The sequence below is a fragment of the Chenopodium quinoa genome, unplaced genomic scaffold, assembly GCF_001683475.1.
Source record: "Chenopodium quinoa cultivar QQ74 unplaced genomic scaffold, ASM168347v1, whole genome shotgun sequence".
NCBI classification, from domain to species: Eukaryota; Viridiplantae; Streptophyta; class Magnoliopsida; order Caryophyllales; family Amaranthaceae; genus Chenopodium; species Chenopodium quinoa.
In genome coordinates this window covers 3,174,218-3,185,886 of record NW_018744093.1, presented here as the reverse complement: position 1 = coordinate 3,185,886, position 11,669 = coordinate 3,174,218, and positions in this window count along the sequence as shown.

Below are 11,669 nucleotides of genomic sequence, written 5' to 3'. Positions count from 1 at the left end.
GGCCCTAGCAGCACGCCAAGGCAGGTGATAGCCTTGCGACCGCCCAGCTATTGGTGCGTGCTAAATGCTAGCACCAAGGTGCGGCTACACGCAGCCCTTGGTCTAGGTGCTAGTGATAAGTGGCATTTATGCCACTATTTAGGCCTCAATTCCATGTCATTTCCCTACGCTTGTCGCTTGTTTAAGCCTATTTCGCTCGGTTTTCCCCGTTTTTCCGATCATTAGCTAATCCCTTCGTATTCCCCTCTTATTTTCTTATTTTTGCTATTTTAGTGTTATTCCTTGTGTTTTATAGGCCAAAGAGGTGGACATCGGGAAAATAGGAAACCTCGGAAGGTTCAAGAGCCCGTTCGGGAGGCCCGACACGATCCTCGAGAAAGAGTGCACAAGCAATTCGATGACAAAGGCTATAGCTTGCTGTATATAGGAGTGAGAGAGCTTGTAGAGGGCGCGCAAATGGTGTATTAAGTGTTAAAGATTATGTAGATGGCTCGCGCGGGCGCGCAGTGGGCGCGCAGTGGGCGCGCAGACCGACCTTTGCTCACTGTTTTGGCCATAACGTTTGATCTACAAATCTGATTGAGGTGATTCAAGTTGCATTGGAAACTAGACTTAAAGAGATTTCCAACGGTAGGTTGCATGCCTCCATAAGCCTCTTAGAACAGAAGTTATGGTCGTTTGAAAATGAATGTCGCTGCCAGGCCAATCCCAGTGCGCAGGCGCCCAGGCCTCTATCGCGGGCGCGCACGAGCAGCTACGGGTCTTTTAAACGCTTTTTCCTCTCCTCTTTTTAGCCAAGTTTTGATTGGGGGTTTCTTTGGGGTCTTCTCTCTCCTCTTTGAGGGGTTAAACCCTAACATCTCTCCATCAATCTTCACATAAATTAGGCTTAGATTTAGTTTTAATCTTTGTTTTTATACTTTGTAATGTAGATTAAGAGTAATTTAGGGTACTTTAGAGAGAGAAAGTGAAGAGCTTTAATGGAGGATTGAAGAAGATGAAGATGCAAAGTGACATTGTTTTGGATTACTCTTCATAAATCTAATGAGCATTCTAAACTCTATCTCATTTATTGCTTTCTTTAATTCTTGCTTTGTTTAGTTATTTGCTTGATTAGTATAGTAGTTTTGGTAATTTGTTCTTCTTGTTGGGTTTTATTCTTAGTCTCTCTCTTGTTCCTTTTTGTTGGTTAATGTTTGTTGTTCTTGTTAGTTTAGTTTGTGTTAATGTCTTTGATTTTGTTAGTTTAATTATGTTAGAGTAGATTGTTAACTAGGTTAGGGATTATTAGTGATTGATGAGCAAGATGAACATTTACTTGATGGTTTAATTGGAATTGTTGATGTATTGAACTAAAAATGAAGGTCTTAATGCTTGATGTCTTTCTAGCCCATTGATGTCATGATTTAATCGCTATTGTGCTAGTTGTGCGGGAGTGAGCTAGCTTGATAGAAGTATTTCATTGTTTAGTTGACCACAACCTCATAGGCGGGGTTGAGAGTTTAATGGCCTAGTGTGTGCGGGAGTGACCTAGGTTGTTAGGCAATTCTCCATATTTTCGACTTGACCAATTAGATTATTGATGATTGTTTGCTTGCGATTGATTAGTGCTAGTATAGTGGTGTGTGCGGATTAATTCTTAGTTATTTGGATGTGCTCATTGAGGTATGTGTAATGCTTTCTTTTGCTTTGGCCGGTTGAATGCATGATCTAATTGCTACCCATTTAGTTGCTTGGGAAAGAGCTAATTAGGAAGAAGTGAACCGTTTGAGCTGATTACGAGCCCTTGGCCGGGATTGGGTTCTTGATTGTGTAGCGTGCTCGGGAGAGACCTAGATGATTGAGCTTCGCCCCTTTCAAGTTATTGAGAATGTCCGTGTTCATTGCTATGCTTGTGCTTGTCACATTGATTGCCTTGATTCCTCTTCCCTAGTGATTTAGTTTCTTAGTTCCTTTCCTTAGTTTTTATTCTTCTATCCTTAGATTTAGTCCTCTCTTCCCCCATATCCTTTGACCTAGCTTAGTTGGTGGTAGTGTGATGATAATTTAGCCGTCTCTGCGGATCGACCCTTTACTTACCATTAGACTTGTCTAGTGTAGGTTTAGGTATATAAATATTGTTTGGTAGAGGGTAGTTAGTCCAACGACCTAGCTATTCGCCTCTTATCAAAATGGCGCCGTTGCCGGGGATGGCTTCCATTACCGTTTCATTACCTTATTTAGTATAGGTCTTTGTGTATATTTTTCTTTTTTTTTTTTTTTTTTTTTGTTGATTTGAAAAAAAAAATGGCATGCTTATCTTTTCCTCAATTTGATGATGAACCCTTCTATGCTTACTTTGAAAGGCTTGATGGTTTCCTTAGTTTCCATGGTTTTTCTCTTAGTGATGCCTGTGGTATAGCTTATTGGGGCATGAATGAGTGTACTAGGGGAATGGTTGAGAACATGTATGATGGTGCATTCGATCTTTTCCATATGCATGATGCTTGGAATTTCTTCACATGGCTTGCTAGAGATTCTTATGATAGAGCTTGTCGTGTTTCTAGTTTTGATTCTCAATGTCAAGATTCTTTTAATTTTTGCATGAATTCTCTTGATGATTTTAATATGCCTTGTGATGATCCAAATATGCATGTTAACCCCTTTCCCTCTTATGCTGATTATGATGAGGTGCGTTCTAATGTTGATGATATGCATGTTAATGATGATTATGAACCTCAACCCAATAACATTGATGCCTAAATCCTTTCCCAAATACAATATCTCACCCAACAACTCCAAGAGCTTCAAGAAGAACAAAAGTTGAGAGAAATGAGGCTTGCCCAAGTGATGAGTGCTAGATTTGTTGGAAGTGAATGCGAGGCACCTCACTTGGAGCGTGAGAGTGTTTTTGAGGATAATATGGGACAAGGGTGTAAAGGTGAGGGGAGATTATCTTGTGATGAGAGGATTTTTGAGGATATCGATCCTTTTCATTCCCCTTTTGAGCTTGAGCGCCTTCCTTCCGCTTATTCACCCCCTTTGAGAGCTACCCTTGGTGAGGATGTGAGTGAGCCATCTTCAATTTTGGATGAGGGATTTCATGAGGAGGAAGATGATGAATTTGAGCAACCAATAGAGATTGAGAGTCCCTTGGACGATGGTAGAGGAGTTGAGAATGAAGAAGATGTTGATTTTGTGGATACCAACCCCCTTCCCCATCTTGATGAGTCTACCTTGCATGTTTGTGACCCTTCGATCCATGAGTACTTGAACTCATTTGAGGTTATGACTAGTGTGTTCATTGAAGGAGTAACGAAAACTCAAAGCTTTTTGAGTGAGTTCATTGATAATGCTTCATGGGAAAGAAATGATTTTGAAACGAATTTGCATCCTTTCATGCATGGTTTCGAGACTTTAGGCTTTTAGATTATTGAAGGAAGTGTTGTTCATTGTGGTAGGAAGGACAATGAGGTAGTTTCTCTTGGAGAGTCTTTGTTTAAGGGAGATGTGAGTCATGGGTGTTCTTTTGAGGATTCCATGATTGATTTTCATAATGCCCTTGTTGGCGATGTGAGGCCTAGTGGTGAGGAAGTGACCTTGGTGAGACCTTTTCTTCTCTTCCCCTCCCTCATTTCCCATTCTCTTCATGTTTTGACCACATTCCTTCTTTCCTTATTTCTTTCCCTTCATATCTCCTTGAGCCTTTGGAGGACCCTCTCTTCTTTGATGAGCCTCTTTCCTCTCATCCTCCTTTCATTGAGGAAATGGGTGATTTTGCCACCCAAAAATATTTTGTGGAGGTTTTGCCTCTTTATTCTTCTTCTTCTTCTTCTTCTTCTTCTTCTTCTTCTTCTTCTTCTTCTTCTTCTTCTTCTTCTTCTTCTTCTTCTTCTTATTCTTCTTCTTCTACTTCTTCTTCTTATTGATTTTCCTTTTGATTCTTTTTATTTTTCTTTTCCTCCTCCCCTCAAGCATAGAGTTTCTTTCGACTTTATGCTTGCTTGTCATATGAGCATCGCTTATGCTCTATTTCTTGAAATGTTTTCCGATGCATATGACAAGCTTTTGCGTTCTTTGTCAAGGTATTTACTAATAAGGTCAATCTTGGACCTTAAACAAGACTTTCTCGGGAAATAACCCGTGTTTTTAATGTTTTTATTTTTTCTTTATTTCTTTTAATTTTGTTTTCTTCTTGTTTCTGTTGTATATAGGTACTTGATGTCTATACCTTTGCGCGTGGAACTCAGATCGAGAACCCTAAGACGACACAAACCAAGGAATGCTTGTGGATGGGAGGTGAAGCATCAAAGAAGTGTATTTCGATGGAAAGGAGAAAAATGAGTTCAATTGCGGGTTCTACACCCACCTATTATTTGGTTTACTCTTTCCATCTCTTTTCTCCTATTTCTTTACCTTCTTATTTGCATGTGATTTGAAAGATTCATGTTTGTGGTTTTGTTGTTTCTTTCTTCCCCTTCTTGGTCTCTTGATTTACCCCCCCCCATACATACCGAGGGTTATATTTTTTTTACATTGGTTATTCTATATTTGAATGTCCATGAGCGCCTTAGTGAATTGACTTTTGGTATACATGGCTATGTTGATCATGCTTTCTTCTTGCGCAATTGTATATACATTCTCAAGTTTTTCTCGTTTTGTGAATATTTGTTTGTATAAAGTCTTTTCTTAGGGAAACAAGGCAAGTTTGCATATGTACCTTGATTTGTTCTTGTTTTGGACTTAATGTTTTGAATTTGTGTCCTTGAATGTATTCCTTCCTAATTAGTAATGGTATGCACGGTTTGAGAGTGTTTTGGGTTGAATTAAACATATTTTAATGCTAAGATAGTGGTTTTAAGAAATTTGGTATACTTGTAGCCTTAATCCATGGGTTGTGGTAAGAATGGTGTTGCTCTCCATAGTGGATATGACCCCCTTGGGTTGGTAATTGCAATACAAATCCCGTGTGAGGTTTAATTGTTCTAGCCTTCATCATTCCTTGTTGAGCGGCATATTTGGATCCTTGCCTATGTATTCTCAATCCCGAGTTTGATTTCTATCTACCCGAGACCGTGACCGAACCTTTTAGGGAAAGACATAGGCATTTTTCATTTTCTTTTTCTCCTTTTGTTTTGTTACAAATTTGGTTTTTATTTACATTTGCCCCTCTTGCTAACCCTTTGAGCCTACTTCCCTTTCTTGACCTTGAACCACATTACAAATCGAATGACCTCTTATTTCCCTAAACCTTTAGTTTATGTGAAGCATGTGAGTTTGAGAGTTGTATTGTGTTGATTTTCAAATGCAAATGAGAAAGATGTAGTTCATTGGCTATGCAAGTAAGTAAAATGTTCTATTTCAAGTGGAATAAAAGTGAATGCATATGAAAAGCCGTCCTAACTCAAATAAGGCAAGGACTCAAAAAAAAAAAAAAAAGAGAGAGAGAAGTTTACTTCATCTCCCTCGTGTTTGAGCATTGAGGACAATGCTCCGTTCAAGTGTGGGGGAGTCGATATTCTTTGTCTTATTAATGTGTGGTTGTTGAATAAGTGTGGGGGAATTGGTATGTTTGTTTGATGTTTGGTGACTTCATGAGTTTGTTTTTGTGGTTTGATCACCCTTTTGCTTCACTTAGGAATTACCACCAAAATTTTCAAAATTTTCCCTACCTTGTACCCCGAGCCTATCGTTACAACTAATAAAACACCTATAGACCTTTAGAGGGTTGAGTCTTTATCGGTGGAGGGAGATAGATTTCAAGCTTATAGAGCGGGAGTGCATAGCCAAGATGTCAGGATAACCTTCTCATTGTCTTTCATTTCTTTATCTTTTTCCGGTTCCTTCGAGGAATCATGAGAAGCCCGCCTAAGGGTTTACTTGAAGCTATTTGAGAGAAAGCGGCTAGCTAGTTTGGGAAAAGGTGAAACGTACACTCATTAGTTCTCTATGCTTAGCTTAGTCTATGCTTCTTTCAACCCTAACATTTTGGAACGTGCATACCCTTATTTGTTTAGAAAGTGATGCATTCATTGGTGCTTGTTTCTTCTAAAATCTACCAAGAACGTTTCACTTGTGTGTTTGTTTTGCTTCTTTACGCATTGCCTTGTTTGTGGTGTTTCGTATGTAGAGTTATGGGTTAAACTCTTTGGAAACCCTTACGAGAGCATAATCGTCCTCATAGGCGACTTTGGGGTTTAAATGGCTTGTTGTTTACACTAAAAACAACCGTGATTCCTACGAAAGTGAGTTAGTGTATATTCTTCTACTTCTCCTTTCGTTTTAGTCTTAGTTGTCTGCTCTTATTACTAACTTGTGTGCGGATCTTGCTTGAGTACAAGCAAGAGGCAAGTGTGAAAGAATTTGATAAGTGGCATTTATGCCACTATTTAGGCCTCAATTCCATGTCATTTCCCTATGCTTGTCGCTTGTTTAAGCCTATTTCGCTCGATTTTCCCCGTTTTTCCGATCATTACGCTAATCCCTTCGTATTCCCCTCTCATTTTCTTATTTGTGCTATTTTAGTGTTATTCCTTGTTTTTTATAGGCCAAAGAGGTGGACATCGGGAAAATAGGAAACCTCGGAAGGTTCAGGAGCCCGTTCGGGAGGCCCGACACTATCCTCGAGAAAGAGTGCACAAGCAATTCGATGACAAAGGCTATAGCTTGCTGTATATAGGAGTGAGAGAGCTTGTAGAGGGCGCGCAAATGGTGTATTAAGTGTTAAAGATTATGTAGATGGCTCGCGCGGGCGCGCAGTGGGCGCGCAGTGGGCGCGCAGACCGACCTTTGCTCACTATTTTGGCCATAACGTTTGATCTACAAATCTGATTGAGGTGATTCAAGTTGCATTGGAAACTAGACTTGAAGAGATTTCCAACGGTAGGTTGCACGCCCCCAGAAGCCTCTTAGAACAGAAGTTATGGCCGTTTGAAAATGAATGTCGCTGTCAGGCCAATCCCAGTGCGCAGGCGCCCAGGCCTCTATCGCGGGCGCGCACGAGCAGCTACGGGTCTTTTAAACGCTTCTTCCTCTCCTATTTTTAGCCAAGTTTTGATTGGGGGTTTCTTTGGGGTCTTCTCTCTCCTCTTTGAGGGGTTAAACCCTAACATCTCTCCATCAATCTTCACATAAATTAGGCTTAGATTTAGTTTTAATCTTTGTTTTTATACTTTGTAATGTAGATTAAGAGTAATTTAGGGTACTTTAGAGAGAGAAAGTGAAGAGCTTTAATGGAGGATTGAAGAAGATGAAGATGCAAAGTGACATTGTTTTGGATTACTCTTCATAAATCTAATGAGCATTATAAACTCTATCTCATTTATTGCTTTCTTTAGTTCTTGCTTTGTTTAGTTATTTGCTTGATTAGTATAGTAGTTTTGGTAATTTGTTCTTCTTGTTGGGTTTTATTCTTAGTCTCTCTCTTGTTCCTCTTTGTTGGTTAATGTTTGTTGTTCTTGTTAGTTTAGTTTGTGTTAATGTCTTTGATTTTGTTAGTTTAATTATGTTAGAGTAGATTGTTAACTAGGTTAGGGATTATTAGTGATTGATGAGCAAGATGAACATTTACTTGATGGTTTAATTGGAATTGTTGATGTATTGAACTAAAAATGAAGGTCTTAATGCTTGATGTCTTTCTAGCCCATTGATGTCATGATTTAATCGCTATTGTGCTACTTGTGCGGGAGTGAGCTAGCTTGATAGAAGTATTTCATTGTTTAGTTGACCACGACCTCATAGGCGGGGTTGAGAGTTTAATGGCCTAGTGTGTGCGGGAGTGACCTAGGTTGTTAGATTATTGATGATTGTTTGCTTGCGATTGATTAGTGCTAGTATAGTGGTGTGTGCGGATTAATTCTTAGTTATTTGGATGTGCTCATTGAGGTATGTGTAATGCTTGCTTTCGCTTTGGCCGGTTGAATGCATGATCTAATTGCTACCCATTTAGTTGCTTGGGAAAGAGCTAATTAGGAAGAAGTGAACCCTTTGAGTTGATCACGAGCCCTTGGCCGGGATCGGGTTCTTGATTGTGTAGCGTGCTCGGGAGAGACCTAGATGATTGAGCTTCGCCCCTTTCAAGTTATTGAGAATGTCCGTGTTCATTGCTATGCTTGTGCTTGTCACATTGATTGCCTTGATTCCTCTTCCCTAGTGATTTAGTTTCTTAGTTCCTTTCCTTAGTTTTTATTCTTTTATCCTTAGATTTAGTCCTCTCTTCCCCCATATCCTTTGACCTAGCTTAGTTGGTGGTAGTGTGATGATAATTTAGCCGTCTCTACGGATCGACCCTTTACTTACCATTAGACTTGTCTAGTGTAGGTTTAGGTATATAAATATTGTTTGGTAGAGGGTAGTTAGTCCCACGACCTAGCTATTCGCCTCTTATCAGCTAGGTGCTAGGCAAGGTAGTAGCTCATACTCGCCGCACAGCTGGGCCTGCGAAAGCAGCGCCTAGCTGTGTTTGCGCGTAGGCTGGGTACTTCCCACCACTAGCGTGCACTCGTGCGGTAGTGCCATCCCTCCCTGCATCCTCTCGCACACACTCGCACACACCACCTCGGCAGCAACATGCGGGCTGCGCGATCAACCCTGCTAGCCGAGTTGGTGCTCGAAGCTCGATGCTTCAATTTTTATGCTTGTTGTGCTTCGGGATTTTATTCCGAATTTTTATGTGACTTAATATTAATTCTAAATTAATTTTAGAACTAATATTGAGCAATATTCAAAATAAAACAAGTCCAACTTAAATAAATTCAATTTTAGTGCATAAACCAAAATTAATTCAAGAACCATTCTTTAAATTATTTTTGGCTCAACTTGATGCAAACAAAAAATATTGAGGGCTTCTCACAATTAATTTAACCAACATAAATTAATAATGAGAGTTGACAAAAAATAGTTGAATAAATAAATAATCATCCAATGAAAAATTTATCCAACACTTACTTATGCACATATGATCATTACAATCTTCCAATATGAAGAGTAATGATATTTCAAGCACAAGTATGAACATTGAAGATTTTAATGAACTTCCAAAATGATTAAAACCAAAAATTTGTTCATCATGGATTTTAGCAAGTAAGGATTCAACCATTTAAACCATTAAAGATTGAATCTTTAACATAAGGGCTTCAAAAATCATATTCACCATAAACTTTTACACTACAAGCAAATTTGCAAGAATGTGAAATTTCAAGTTTATGTGAAATTAAGAGCTCACCAAATTAAGCAACCAATATGACTTCATAAACATTCTTAATAAGGTGTAAAACTGCAGAAGATTAGTGGTATCATCAAACACATAATCCAACAATTGCATTCCATAATTAATCAAGGTTTAAAAATATAAGATTTTTCATTTCAAACGAAAAACCCCTCGAAAAAACCGCTTTCTGGGTGAATTTTGGTTTCTGGAAGGTCATTTTTAAAACTTTGTAGATAAAGAATAATTTAGAGCGTCAATTTCACCAAAAATTCACTATTTTTGAGTCGAAATCGGGGTTTGTAGGCTAAAAATAGCATAAATACGATTTTAATCTAATTAAAAACGAGGTCTTAATCTAATTCAGATGCTAAACCAGAAATTTAAATCCATTTAAATCACCTTAATTAATTATTAGTCACAATAATTAAATGCACGCTGCTCGTGATACCGCTGTAAGGTTTAGCGGTGTCTAACATCGCGCGAAAACAAAACCCGCCCAAAGATCCGTGCATAAATTAAAGTAACTAAACACGCATGCAATTAATTAAACAATAAACACATAATAGTAAAGAGAGAGAGAGAGAGAGAGAGAAAACACGATCATAAGCTTGATGCGTGTTTTCAACTTAGCACGAGCACAAACTCACAAACGGAGAACGAGCCTCAAACGTGACCCCTCCAACGTAGTCCACCCACGCGCCCAAACTTGGCTAATATTACCGGCTAGGGTAATATTAACACTACTAATAAGAAAATCTCTTTTTAAGGTTTTCTCAATGGAGTTGCCTTGTATAGAGTATTGCAATGATTCCCAATGAAGGCCTAAGGTAATTATAGGAGAAGCATCACCATTCCCTTGATTTCCAATCAATGTAGGACTTTGCAAAGTTGAGAAACAAATGCTTTTAATTTAATTCTAAATTAAATTAAAATAAAAATAACAAATAATCAAACAACAAGTGGCACAAATATGGGAGGGTTAGGTGAGGACCACAAGGGCCTCCTTGTTCCCCAAGCAAAACCGGGCCCAATTAAGTGTGGCAAGCTGGCGGCTGCCTTGAGCAGCAATGCCTGCCCACACTGGTAGCCTTGTGCTCTCGGCGGGGCCTGCCAGCCAAGGCCCATCACAGCACTGCAGGCCTCGCGTGGTTCCGGGCTGCTGGTGCTGTTTGGCCCTGCTATTGCAAGCAATGCTTGCTGGGCGCAACACTTGCTAGCGAGGCCCAGCACGCTACGCTAGCTTCTGGCCTTGGTAGCTCGTGCTTGCAATGCCCGCTTTCAGCCAGCTCGCCCATCTTGCCCATGCACGTGGCTTGCTAGGCTTGCGGCCAGTGCTAGCGAGCCGCATGCACTCGGCCAACAGGCCTATCTAGTGCATGCGCGCACCAAGCTAGGCTTACAGCCAGTGCTTGCTTGCGGCTACTTGTGCTAGCGTAGCCTTCGCATATATGGCTAGGCCATTGCGAGGCCAAGGCTATGGACTTTAACTTTATTATTGTTATTCGATTTATTTGTTCGTCTAATTATTTCCTAGAATGTAACTCGATGTTCGGCTTCGATGCTCTAAGCTCGGAATCTAACGTCGGAGTACGTATCCTCTTGTTTGATGTATTAAGGCCTTCGACTTTATTTGTCGCCTTAGTTTGGTTGCACGCTTGGTTGTGAACTATTGGGTTTAGTTAAAGGAAAGCTGTGAGATTAATATAATTAATCTCACTGATCGGAGATGGTCTTTAGCCCAAATTTCTAATCACTCGACTTTACTGAATAATTAAATCCGTAATGTATTCTGAACCCTCTATCAGAATAATACACTTGTTCGAAGGACACCATTCCTTTTAGATGGGAATTTTGTTGCCCACCACTTATCTAGGTTAGCGCCTATGGGTCGTGAACAATGTTGGGTAAACCACGCACCTGGCGAGGTTTCGTCGTATGTACTCGCTGAAAATCTTACTATGATATAAATATGCACTAACCATCTTTAAAAAAAATAAAGCAAATGAAAAAGTTTTATGATGAATTTAACGAGGAGGAAGGTAAAGGTTTGGTTTAAAAATGTGAATTGGACGATTATCTTGAAAAGTTCGAGAGAAAATGGTTGAAGGGGATATGTTTGATATTTTGCAATGGTGGAAGGAAAAAAAGGGAGAAATACAAAGTATTAGCAACAATGGCTAAGGAAATTTTGGCTATACCAGTTTCTAGTGAGTCTGCATATAGTACATCAGGTCGAGTAGTTGATCAATTTCGTAGTAGTTTGGGGCCAAAAACTGTGGAGGCTTTAGTTGTGCTCAGGATTAGCTTAGATCATCAAATATAAGTGTAGATATTGAGAGCTTTCTAGAGGATGTTGAAAAATATGAAGAAGGTATTGCCATTTATCTTAAATATTTTATTTTCTCTCTTAAATTATTAAGTCTCTTACTAATCTTGTTTACAATTCTTTTTCCAGAGTTGGAAGATTGTGGGCTTACACATA